Below are 14,265 nucleotides of genomic sequence, written 5' to 3'. Positions count from 1 at the left end.
TCAACTTTTGTGAACCCAAGATAAGACGAAAATGGTCCCCTCATCTAAGAAGCGTCGAAGGACAAGTATATTCAAATCCCTGCTTTCTTTTCGTAGACCCCACTGTATATTATACTATATATGTGCACGGTCCACAATCCATTTTCATTTTTTTAAAACACTGAATGGTATGGCATGTCCTGATAAATGAGCAAATTTAATGCTCAAATGACCCACATTGAGGGTTTTTTAAACAAAGAACGAAATGAGATGTGAAACTAAGGGGTGTTTGGCACATGGTATTGGGAAGGATTAGGTGGGATGGGATTCAAAAAAAAAACATAATTATTACATATGGCAGAGAATGTCTCTGTTACCATGGGATAAGCTTAATTCCATGCTATGTTTGTAATATGGGTGGTACATTGGATGGATATACCCACCATCACTTGAAACTATTGAGAATAACACATGTGTTATTTCCAAACCGTTTATCTATTTTGTAACCTCATTTTATAACATGCGCCTAAAAATGAGGTAGATCCAAAACTTATGTAGCCCCAAAGAAGTTTTCAACGGTAGGTATTAAATCCCTGCTGCTTTTTATGGTGGGTTCCATTTGAGCTTTAGATCTACCTCATTTTTTGGCTCATGCTCTAAAATGATCTCGAAAAATGGGTGGACGATGTGGATATAGCCCACACATCATGGTGGGACCTACACAACTTGCTAACATTGAGTGGAATTGGCACGAGACCCAATACAATTCCATCTAATCTAATTCCAAGCTTTTCCATTCTTCCCAAACATTAAGTGGAATTGGCACGGGACCAAATGCAATTCCATCCCACCTAATCCCATCTAATACCATACGCCAAACGCCCCCTAAACGAAGACTGAGTGAAAGAGACCGAGCACCGACTAAGTTAATAGACCGATGACCCACTGAGTTATTGATGAGGACCGTGAACTGAGTTAAAATGACCGTGAACTGAGCTAAAATGATTGTGAACTGAGTTAAAATAACCGTGATCTGAGTTAAAATGGCCGTGAGCTGAGTTAAATTGACCATGACTGACTTAAAATGACCTTAAATCGACTTAAAATGACCGCAAAATGAATGGAAATGACTGAGAACTAAGTGAAATTCGACTCACAACTGCAAGAAACATATAACTCACTTCACGGTCAATTTCGATCAATTCCCTTCACTTCATGGTCATTTCCATTCATTTCATGATCAATTCCCTTCATTTCACAATCAATTCCCTTCACTTCATGGTCATTTCCATTCATTTCACGGTCAATTCCCTTTACTTCGCGGTTAATTCCATGCATTTCACGGTCAATTCCGGCGATTCCCCTTCACTTTACCGTCAATTCCATGCATTTCACGGTCAATCCCCTTCACTTCACGGTCATTTCCATTCATTTCACGGACAATTCCCTTCACTTCATGGTTAATTTCATGCATTTCACTATCAATTCCAGCGATTCCCCTTCACTTCACGATCAATTCCATGCATTTCACGGTCAATCCCCTTCACTACACGGTCATTTCCATGCATTTAACGATCAATTCGCTTCACTTCACAGTCATTTCCATTCATTTCACAGTCATTTCCATTCACTTCATAGTTAATTCCATGCATTTCACGGTCAATTCCGGCGATTCCCCTTCACTTCACGGTCAATTCCAAGCATTTCACGGTTAATCCCCTTCACTTCACGGTCATTTCCATGCATTTGACGGTCAATTCGATTCACTTCACGGTCATTTCCATTCATTTCATGGTTATTTCCCTTCACTTCACAGTTAATTCCATGCATTTCACGATCAATTCCGGCGATTCCCCTTCACATCATAGTCAATCCCCTTCACTTCACGGTCATTTCTATGCATTTGACGGTCAATTTTTGTAAGACCCGTATCCTAGTCTGTACGGTTCCGTCAAATCCAGCGATCCTTCCCGTCGAAGTCCAGCAACCTGCGACATATAATCGACGTTTGCGCGTGATCGTAAGTCAAATCCCGTAGATTTGAGTCGGCTTAATCCGAGACTTGTATCATTGCGACTGCACCGTCGCCACGGTTCCAACGCCGCGACTCACGCACCGATGCGATACCCTGGCCAGAAGATGCGGGCCGGCATTTATTTCGAAGAAAACACCGCGCATTTGCAATCCCAAGAGAATCTCTACAACATGTCCCATCAATCAATCACTCACATCAATCAATCAATCCCATTAAGGGTCAAGTACACCATCACCTCACACCCATCCCCAAGCAACCCATAAGTCAAAATTTTCTTACACACCCCATACCCTTCTTACACAATCTACCCCAAAAGTCAACAAAAATCTTACACAAGCTATCCCTCTCTTACATCCATCACCCATCTCTCACATCTCCTTACAACCCTCTCTCTCTCCCTCATTTCCCAAGCAACGAATCCCAAGCAAGAGAGGTGCACACGTCCAAGCTCTTCCATGTGAGAGAAAAGTGATTTTTGATGGCCCACTTTCTCATCCCAAATCCATCATCCTAACCATTCAAACTTCATCTTCCACATCAAAGTGAAGCATAAGGAGACCGGCGTTCCAACGGACCGAGAAGATCGAACGGTGGGTGCTTCTATAGGCTAGATTTTTCTTGTTTTGATGATGGGCCAAGTGAGGCCTACCGATTGATGGTATGGATCTCACTTTGGACCTTAGGTGTGGCCGATGGCGCACTTTGATGCTCATGATCATTCCATGATGGGGCCATTCTCCATGGACCCCATCATGATGTTTATTTTCCTTACATGAAAAGAGGTCATCTAGACCTTACATTTGGTGGAGAAAGGATCTCCACCGTTAATTTTTGTTTTAGTGGGCCCACATGTATTAGGACCCACTTGATGTATGATTGAATGCAAGGAGGGCCCATAGTGTCGGGGTCCCTCCATCACACGTATGTCCCACTCTTTCTCTCTCTCTTTCATTTTCTTTGTTCCTATTATATGTGATGATGTGGCCTTGTGGCCCACCCGGTTGGACCCCACCATGAGGCATGACTTTTACCCAAGCCATTTATAAGTGGGGCCCACCTTATATGTGTTGCACCCACACCATCCTCCATGTGGTGGCCCACCTCGAATGTATGTGTTACGTACAACCGGACGCTCGACGTGGATTGGGAAAAACACAAATATTAGCCTTGGTTCAAGGCTATTTGGAGTGAACCGCTCACACAAGCCCCATCCTGATGCATTGATCCGATCCACGCCATCCATCTCATTCCCTGGATCATTTTAGGCGTTGAGCCGAAAAATGAAGCTAATCCGAGCATCTGGTGGGCCATAGCATGGGAAACTGTGGTGGTTACCATTGAAAAACCAACTGCTGTTTCAATTCACCAAAATATATTCAATATTGGGCTTGTTTGGCTTGCATTAAGCCATGAGACCCAACGGTTAGGTCGGATTCACTTGAAGCGGGCCCCATGTATGGAAAACCGTGATAAAACTCGATTTCAAAAAAATAATAATAAAATACATGCAGCAGACGCTGCTGCTGGCGGGCGGGCAAATGACAGCAGACCCACGGCCTTAGCCGTGGGCCCCACCATGATGTATATTTTCCATCCAACCCGTTCTTATGGTGGGCCACTTCCAGCAGTGGGCCCCCTCCAAATTTCAGACACATCCAAGACTCAGGTGGCCCACATCAGAGGAAACAATGGCGTTGAACTGTCTACCATTGAAACCCATTTTTGGGTCCACAGAAGTTTTGGATTAAGATGAAATTTGTCTTTCCTTTTCATCCAGGTCCGCCCGACCTTACCAGCGGGTTGGATTGCAAGTAAGCATTATGGTGGGCCCCACAGTGATGCATGCGTTTTATTCAGAGCCCACAATGATGTACGTGTTTCATTCTCACCGTCCACTGACGGTGAACACCCCCCCCCCCCCCCCCCCCCCTTATGTGTTCTATCCACACCATCCAGGGGACGGTGTGTGTGTGTGTGTGCGCGTGTGTGTGCGCGTGTGTGTATGTATGTATATATATTATATATAATATTGTATATATATACTATATATAAATTATATATTATATTATATATAATATACATGATGGTGGGCCTTCATGTGGACCCCCACCATGATGCTTGTATTGCATCCAAATTGTCCAACCATTTTGAAAGCTCATTTTACAGACTTGAGACTAAAAATAAGACAGATCTATAGTCCAAGTGGACCCCACCTTGGTATATATAAGTGTCACGCCCCAAACTCGGAAACCAGGCTCACAAAATTCCCGATTGCCGAATCCGGTACTGACAGCCTCCGTAGTACCCCATTCTCGATTCCAGCGCTTATACGCTAGATTTCGATCCTGGGATCCTACAAGGAGGATTATATATATATATATATATATATATATATATATATATATATATATATATATATATATATATATACATACATTTATCTCGTAATAAGCATAACCAAAAGTATACCCAAATCATAAAAGCAACATCATCATCACATATCCACTAATATAAACATTTGAATACAATGCTGAAAGGAAAATACATATATCGAAAATCAAAGCTCCGGAAGTTAGCTACATGCTCCAAGCTCCATGCTGCTGCAACCTTACATCACCTGCACGCATCTATCGTGTATAAGCTTATCGAAAGCTTAGTGGGTGGTGAAAGTGTGTACACAAGGTCGGTGCCAAGTATTCAACGCAATGACATAATCATACAGTATCGAAATAAGCACAAGGTCATGATTCATACGACATCAGAGTAAGCAAAAACACTGACAAGTCCATGAGTCATACGATATCAGAACACGCAATACAGATCAACTATACAAATGAGGAGTCAAAGAGAGCCAAATATCAGATGATGAGGGTAAAATGCAATATGTAAATCCTTTCAAGTCCGTCTAGGCCATATAAGTGCAGAAACATAATATCCCAAAATGCTAAGTACTGTAGATGTAATGTAATATGTGGTATGAATGAAATGACCATGCTGGAGTGTGAAGTTGGGATGATAGTATCGTAGGATACGGGGTCCACCACAAGGGACTTCTATCAAAACCAGTCCTATACCTAAATTTGGATAGTCAGACTCAATGTGGCAAACTCCTGATCTCAGGTTAGTCGCGCGCCTAACCGAAATCCTAGCCATGCGAAGGTACACGTAACAAATAGTTACGCACCACCAGCCAGAGTGGATAGTGAATGAATGAATGAATGAATATGCAATTCCTGCCCAATAAGTCCACATATCAGAATGGTTACTCTCTGGGGAATCATCGGGGTCTATTACACTCCAAACCAGATTGCCGCCCCATCGTGCGCAACAAAGTGAGTGGAAGAGACCTCACTATTCACCTGCCAATATCGGGCCCGGCTCGTCAATAACGGACCCATTCCTCAAGCTAGTCAGACTCAGCCTAGCATTGCCCCCTCCTCTCGGGCAGGTAAGGCCATATCCCTTTCCAACTGACCACGACACAGTGAGAGACGCGGCTTTAATGGTATACGGCCCTCATGCGCTCATGCATCCACTCGGCTAGACGTTGGAGCAACCTCTGGAACCAAGAGGGTTTAGGGACTTTCACCCAGGGATATCTATAGCACCCCATGTAGAACAGATTTCCGGTGTCCCATCTGGCCATCCACGAAATACCTGTGGAGGCTACGACCCTGATGTCACTAGGGCGTACAGTGATCACAATGCAAGATGCATGAGTCATACAATCCAATCATGCATCACTCCTACGCATACCATGCGCTCAGGTGAGACAATCTCTGCCTATCAAGGAGTCTCATAACAACCTGCCCAATGACATATGCAATGGTCAACCACATCTCATAACAAACATACAGATGATGCGTATGGGCATGTATCATGATGCTATGCTGTCACATACTCATAATCAGTATCAATAACCGGCATCGACAATCAACCTCTACAATGTGGACATTTAACCAACATTTGCCCCAAGGAATGACCCACATAGAGCCTAACATATAGTGGACCCATGGCCTCTCACAAGGGTTAAATATACAACACCATGGGCCTCACTCAAGAGCCACATATACACAACAGGTGGGCCCTGCTCATGGGCTTCAAATACATGACATGTGGGCCCTACACATGGGTCACGAATACATCAAATGCGTCATACATCCTGGGCCTAATACATATCACAATGGCCTTGCCCATAGGCCACGAATACACCACAATGGGTCTTGCCCATGGGCCATGAATACATCACATTAGGCCTCAACTACGGTTCGCATATACATCATAAAGGTCTCGACAATCGGAATCGACACTCGGAATCGGCCTCAACAATCGGGGTTAGCCTATACAATCGACATCGACAATCGGAATTGGCTTTGATACTTGACCTCAACAATCAGGATCGATCGATAATAAGAATCGGTAAATCGGTCACGATAATAAGCCCCGATCGCTAATCAAAATCGGCAAATCGGTCACAACAATCGGATAGATCGATAATTAGAATCAGTAAATCGGTCACGATAACCGGGATCGATCGATAATCAAGTCGGCAAATCGGTCACGACAATCGGATTGATCGATGATCAGAATCGGCAAATCGGTCACGACAACCGGATCAATCGATAATCAGAATCGGCAAATCGGTCACGACAATCGGATCAATCGATAATCAGAATCGGTAAATCGGTCACGACAATCGGACTAATAGATCGATAATCAGAATCGGCAAATTGATCACGACAATCGGATCAATCAATCGATAATCAGAATCGGCAAATCGGTCACGACAATCGGGATCGATCGATAATCCAAATCGGCAACTTGGTCACGACAATCGGATCAATCTATCGATAATCAGAATCGGCAAATCGGTCACGACAATCGAACCAATCGATCGATAATCAGAATCAGTAAATCGATCACGTCAATCGGGATCGATCGATAATCCAAATCGGCAAATCGGTCACGACAATCGGATCAATCGATCGATAATCAGAATCGGCAAATCGTCACGACAATCAGATCAATCGATAATCAGAATCGGCAATTCGGTCACGACAATCAGATCAATCGAAATCAGAATCGGCAAATCGGTCACGACAATCAGATCAATCGATAATTAGAATCGGCAATTCGGTCACGACAATCAGATCAATCGAAATCAGAATCGACAAATCGGTCACGACAATCAGATCAATCGATAATTAGAATCGGCAATTCGGTCACGACAATCAGATCAATCGAAATGAGAATCGGCAAATCGGTCACGACAATCAGATCAATCGATAATTAGAATTGGTAAATCGGTCACGTCAATTGAAATCGGTAAGAATGGGCTTAACAAGGCTTAAGGGAAGATCACAATGAGGACACCTAATCATCATTGCCCATCAATGTGGACATTTAACCAACATTGCTCCCAAGAAGTGGCCCACATAAGGGATTTATACGCAACGTAACGGCCACACATACATCACATCGGGCCTCGCCCATGGGCCTCAAATACATCACAATGGGCCACAACCCATGGGCCTCGAATACACAATAGGTGGGCCCTACACATGGGTCTCATATGCATCAAATGGGCCACGTATCAGGGTCTCGAATACACCAAATGGGCCACGCGTCATGGGCCTAATACACGTCACAATGGGTCGCACGATAAGGGCCTAATACACATCGTAATGGGCTTCGTGTACGTCAAGTCGGGCCTCAGCATATGGGCTTCTTATACGCCAAGTGGGCCGCATCAATGGACCGCACTAATGGGCCTCATACATATCAAGTGGGCTGCATCAATGGGCCGCACTAATGGGCCTCATACATATCAAGTGGGCTGCATCAATGGGCCGCACTAATGGGCCTAATACATAACAATGGGCCCCCATCACTTGCGCATGATATACACCATATTAGGCCAAAAAAATACATCAAGGTGGGGCCTCACAGATGGGAGCTTGGATTACATCTAAAATCATTTCAATAGTTGCAGGTGCAACATGTGTATCGCTATACACATGGCCCACGTATGATGATCAGCACTGTCCAAACATAGTCCAGGTAAATCAGTACCGTCCAAACATTATCCATGTAAATCGGCGCCATTCCAAACATTGTTAAGCACCGTCCAACATCATCCAGCACCGTCCAGTACTATCTGGACGGTGTGGATGAGACAAATACATCACGGTGTGGCCACAGCACTCAGCACCGTCCAGCGCTGTCTGGACGGCGTGGATGAAACGAATACATCATGGTGGTCCCATGCAGCACCGTCCAGATGGGCGGTGTGCATAAACAACACATGCATCAAAGGGAGCCCCATCCAGCAGGACGTCCCAATGGACGTCTGGATGGAGCAGATGAACGGTCGTAGGTATAAAACATATACACAGGAGGTGGGTCCCACGTGGGGCCCACTAGATATATATAATATATATATTATACATATAATATAATATAATATAATATAATATATATAATATCATATCTTATATATATATATATAATATCAGGCCAACGTCCAGGGATCCAGTGTCCAGACCTTGGACGCTGGATGGTGTGGACTTACATACATTACGGTGGGTCCCACACACGTGGCCCACATCAAGGTAGCTACTTAAAGTTCCTGCCCGTCCCATTTAATGAATGGACGGTGTAGATATGACATACCATCGTGGTGGGGTCCATACACGTGGCCCACCAAATAAGTAATATATATAAATAAATAAAAAGGGGGCGTCTCCAGCGTCCACCAAGTGGGCCACATCCGATGTACGGACGGCGTGCATCCACACATACAATATGCTGTGGCCCACCGTCCAGCCATCTGGACAGCGGGGATGCAACCAGGTGAACGGCATAGGTAAAAAAAAATGGATGGATTGCGTTGATAAACCATATGCACCGCATGGTTTCCACATGCGTGTGGGTCCCACGGTTGCTGTGCAGCATTAATACATGCATCACGGTCCAACTCTCGTCCAGCAAGTGATGGACGGTTGGATATAAAACATACTTCACGGTGGGACCACAGAACTGTCGTCTACTGATGGACTGTTGGATCACACAGCGGCAAGTGGGCCCACGGCTGAACAGAGTGGATATAAAATAAATACATCAAGGTGGGGCAGGGTGGCACCTACACACGTGTCCAGCTCCATCCAGAGAAATTGGACGGTGTGGATGGGACCTACATCACAGTGGGTCTGTCCACTGGACAGTGGCTCTCACATATACATCAAGGTGGGTCCACGTGGTGGCCCACCAAAGCTTTGGATCAACTTGATATTTGTATTTTCCCTCATCTAGGCCTGTCCAAATGGGCGGGCAGCAATGGTGGGTCCCACATTCGGACGGTGTGGGTCAAACTCAACATGGTGGGCCACACACACCTCATCAACATCATCGCCAAACAAAGAGGAAGAGAGAGAGAGAGAGAGAGGAAAACGGATGGTGGAGATGGGAGGGACCCCGCCACTATGGGCCCCTCTTTGATATAAGGCATACATCGAGATGGGTCCCACCATATGTGGGCCCTCAAATGATCAAATCCACACAACAAAACAAAGAAAAACACTCACCTCAAGATCTCCTATTCCTTCTTCCACCTATAGCCTCTAGAGCTCCAAAGGAATGTTTTTAACGGTTGAGATGGACTTTAGATGGTGGGATTGGGTGGTAGGAAGGTGGGCCACACCAAGCTCTCTCATGGAGATTGGAGGAGCTTGGACGTGGGGTTGCTTGGGAGATAGGTTTGAGAAAATGAGAGAGAGAGAATTGTAAGAGAGAGAGAGATGTATGAATGATGGGTGAGGGATGGGTGAAAGGTGATGGAGTGATAGGTGTACTTGACATGTAAGGTTGCTTTGACTTTGGGGGTTGCTTGGAAATGAGTGATGTACTTGACATGTGAGGTGATTGATGGGATGGGATGTGATTGATTTGAAAGATTGTCTTGGGTTTGCAAATGCGCGGTGTTTTCCTCAAACTGAACGCGGGCCCACATCTCCTGGCCTGGGTATCACCTCGGCGCGTAATACGCGGCGTTGGAACCGCGGCGATGGCGCGGTCGCAATGATACAAGTCTCGGGTCGAGCCGACTCTGGAATACGGAATATGACTCAGGATCGCGCGCAAACGCTAGTTATAGATCGCGGGTCGCCGGAATTCGACCGTGAGGACCGTGAAAGCCTATGGAACGGTACGGTCAAGGATACGGGACTTACAATAAGGCCATAGGATTAGGCCCATCTTGATGTATTATGGCCCGTTGTTGGGGCCCACTTGAGTATAGACATGGGGCCCAATTGGTGTGGCCCATTTGATGTACATAAGGCCCATGTGATTAGGCCCATTCGATGTATTTGTGGCCGTTGTTGAGGTCCACCTTGATATGAATGTAAGGCCCATGTTATAAGGTCCATTTTGATGTATTCAAGGCCCAGGGGTTATGGCCCATTGCAATGTACATAAGGCCCATTGATGCGGCCCACTTGATTTATATAAGGCCCATATGAGACGGCCCATTTGATGTATCTAAGGCCTATGGGTCGAGGCCCATGTTGAGGGTCAAATATTGCATATCAGACCCAGTTGTTGCCTAGATTTATGAACATGGTACTATTTAATAGCCCATTTTAATCATGTTTCTGTTGCAAGGTGGAATTGCGAGCTGGGACTGGATCGGGATGCTAAAAGCATGGAATTAACGTTCTGAAGACACCAGAGCAAAGGACACACTCCAGAGAACCAAGACTGAAGAATTTACATGCCAGAGATTCGAGAAAATCAAGTCATTCACGTTAAAGAGGCCTGAAATTGGTGAAGAATGCAAGATCACATGGTTCCCGTCATCTGATTGGCTCAAAACTGCATGCATGGCCTAAGGGCCATAAATTAACCGTACATATCAAATTTCAGCCCTCAGATCATTATAGAAGTGGCCCAATGGACATATCAGCCCACACATCAACAATTTAAGGCCCACCTGATGTTTGGATCTGCTTCAAGTTTGGGGTCAACGCTTAAAATGAGATGGGTAAGCAGATGGTCGGTGTGGATTTTGTAGAAACATCAAGGGACGCACTTTATGTGACTGGCGTGCACACAAAGCATTCTCACTTGCGTTACACCAAACCGATACCGCAGTCAAAACGGACGCTGACCGAGCCTGTTTCATAAACGACAACTGCCATATTTTTTTGCATGCGAACAGAGGTTGCGGGTGATTCTTGTGGCCCACCACCGTGATGCAATGAACTGATCAGGACCGTCCATCAGAAGCCCATGCCCCCTATCATCCTCGCCTAGATGGCGGAATTTCAAGAAACAGCGAGGGTCAATTTTCGACCGTCTAAACAGAAGACTGACGGTGAATTGAAATGATTCACGGTCCACCACGAATCTGCTCCAAAACCAATCAGGTTCCACTTATTTTTTGGGGGGGAACTAATGGACGGAGTGGATTTCTCATTGGACTCCGAACATGGACCCCACGGCATTCGCTGCAATCGCTAACGCGTAAAACACCGTGCGTCCGAGAAAACCGGCCGTTGTAGGCTGGTTCTGTGATCCCGATCACGATCGGATTGACAATCTAACCCGTTCATAACGCAGAGGGGTGAAAACCAGTCAAACCCATGTTGAATTTGGGTAATATCATACTGATAAAATCCCGCTACAAATGTCACAAGAAGACTGCTTTGCAGCGTTCATAAATGTGCAGCGTGATTGATTCCGTGGACCACACCAGATCCAACCCAAAACCATCCATCTCTTATTAGAATTGCGAGGCGCATCTAATGGACGTGGTGGATCTCTCCACCGACGCTGATCCTGTGCCCCAGCAATCTCCCTAACGCAAGATGGGTTGCTGTCAAGAGCAGAGTCCCACGAGGAGTCTGCTGCGAATGGTGAAGCTTGGAGGCAGACGGCTGCATAAGAGAGAGAGGCTTTGGACGTGGAGAAGAATTCAGGGGAGAAACGGGTATCCAAATAGAGGTGGCTGGAGGAAGTGATATCTGTTCTTCTCTTTCCTTCTTGTTTTTTTCTATTTCTTGTTCTGTTTATTTACTTTGTCTAAAGGGTTCTAGCATGATCATGCTAGGCTAAACCTCTTAGCTAGGGCTAAGAGGTGAAGCTTGTAGTGAGATGGAAGACTCTATTTTTATGCCTTGATTTAACTATTAAATTTATGAATTAAATTTGATTTTAGTTATCGAAGGAATATTTTTTAGTCTTTAATGGTCTGTTGTGACTGAAATTACAATGGGTCTGCAATGGCTTTGAATATTTCCTTCTTCCTTTTGATGTTTATGACATCAGGAAGTCCTGGTGTTCACCATCGTCTCATGGGCATGGTCGGATGACGGTACCCTTCCTAACCTTCATGCATTGTTGATTGGTTGGTAATTGGTTTAATTCTGTTATTGCTTTGTCTCCTGGGCATGGTTTGGTGATGGAATCCACTCTAATTCATATACCTTTCATCTCTTGAAAACTAAATCAAGTAAGTTCAGTTCAATTTCCATAATTCTTGAAGCGGGCATAAGATCTCCCTGATCTCTATAAGTGGATCCTCTGAATCCCTAGTTTCTTAATTCTGATTTCCTTAAGTTTTTAAATAATTATTCCACAATTATTCCTTAAATTCTATTTGGTTTAGATCACATCTTAGTCTAGTTCTAGTTCTACTTGGTTTCAGATAACATACAGGTATCAGTCCCTTGGGATTCGACCTCGGTCTTACCGAGTTTATTACTACATCACAACCCTATACTTGGGGAGTGAACAAGTTTTTGGCGCCGTTGCCGGGGACTGACGGTTACCTTTTTTTTCTGAAATTAATTAGTTTTAGAATTAGGTTAGGATTAGGATTTTACTAACTTTAGGTTAAAGGTTTTTATTTTATTTTATTTTTAGAAACTAACCTGTTTTCTTAATTTTGTAGGACCCTGACATGAGTTTCTAAATTGGTAATTCCTTCCTAATTTCTCTACTTTTTCTACTATTAAAATTAGGGCTTAAATTTTAGAAATTTTCTAATTCTCGTATCCTCCTATTTGTAGGAAATAGTTTATTTTTAGAACTTTCCTCTTTTTGTTTTTAGAAACTAGGTTAGTTATTTCCCTTTTTAAATTAACTTTCTATTTTATTTTTTAGTATCTTTCTAATTTTAACTCTTTTAGAATCTAATTTTGTTTCCAAATTTCTACTTATAGAATTTTTGTTTAGAAACTAACTTTCCTATTCTGTAAGCCTTTAAAATAGAAATTTCTAATTCGGTGAGATCTTTCTTTACCTTCTATTTTTTTTTTCAGTTCTCTTTTAGTAATTTACATTCTAGTTAGACTTTTCTTCTTTTAGAAACTAATTTACCTCAATCTTTCTTTTTAAGGATTTTCATTCTAGACCTTCTCTTTCGAAACTGACTTGGTTGTTTTCTTTTTCAGGTCTTTAACTTCGGGCCTCCAATTTGGTAACTTCTTTCCAACCCTCTCTTTCTTTTTAAATTTTCTTTCTTAGGATTAAGTTTCAAATTTGATTGAGGGTTGCGAGTGTTTCATGCCCAAGTGGGCCCGTGACGACACTCGAAGTCTCTTGACTGAAGGAGGATTGGTTGAGGGGTTGACTGTCCATTGCAGGACTAGACACCGCTCGAAATCCCCTGAGTTAATTGAAGTTATAGTTGAAGACCAACCTCCTCTACTTCCACCCAGGGTGGAGGATACCCAAGATGAGAATGAGGTGCATCAGGCACCCCCGCCTCGTACTTTACGAGATTATCTACAACCGGCGGGAATGAGTACGCCCTCATGCATGATTTTTCCTGAAAACACAGGACAAATGGACATCAAGCCAGGAGTTATCCAACTCCTTCCCAAAGTCCATGGACTTGAATCAGAGAATCCATATTTACATTTGAAAGAGTTCGATGAGATTATAGCTACATTATATTTTCCTAATGTATCTGAGGATACAATCAGGCTGAAACTCTTTCCTTTTTCCTTAAAAGAGAAAGCTAAGACGTGGTTACATTCACTGCGTCCTAGATCCATTGGCACATGGAACGACATGCAGAGGGAATTCATAAAAAAATTCTTCCCATATCATAAAACGATTACCCTCAGAAAAGCAATCATGAACTTTGCCCAAAAGAAAGATGAAACATTCTTCTAATGTTGGGAAAGGTTCAAAGATTTGGTTAGTTCATGCCCACAACACGGATTTGAAACGTGGCGCATTACAAA

The 14,265-nt window shown here is 43.8% G+C and overlaps 1 non-coding gene across 1 annotated transcript; it reads right to left on the bottom strand.

The window, feature by feature from the left end:
- Window positions 1–14,137: 14,137 nt before the first annotated feature.
- LOC131232176 (small nucleolar RNA R71) lies at window positions 14,138–14,244 on the bottom strand. Its single transcript, XR_009164791.1, has one exon. It is a non-coding gene; the product is annotated as a small nucleolar RNA R71 (small nucleolar RNA).
- Window positions 14,245–14,265: the final 21 nt, after the last annotated feature.

Source organism: Magnolia sinica, chromosome 17 (genome assembly GCF_029962835.1).
Source record: "Magnolia sinica isolate HGM2019 chromosome 17, MsV1, whole genome shotgun sequence".
NCBI classification, from domain to species: domain Eukaryota; kingdom Viridiplantae; phylum Streptophyta; class Magnoliopsida; order Magnoliales; family Magnoliaceae; genus Magnolia; species Magnolia sinica.
The sequence above is the reverse complement of the archived record's forward strand: the minus strand, read 5'-3'. Positions and strand labels throughout refer to the sequence as shown.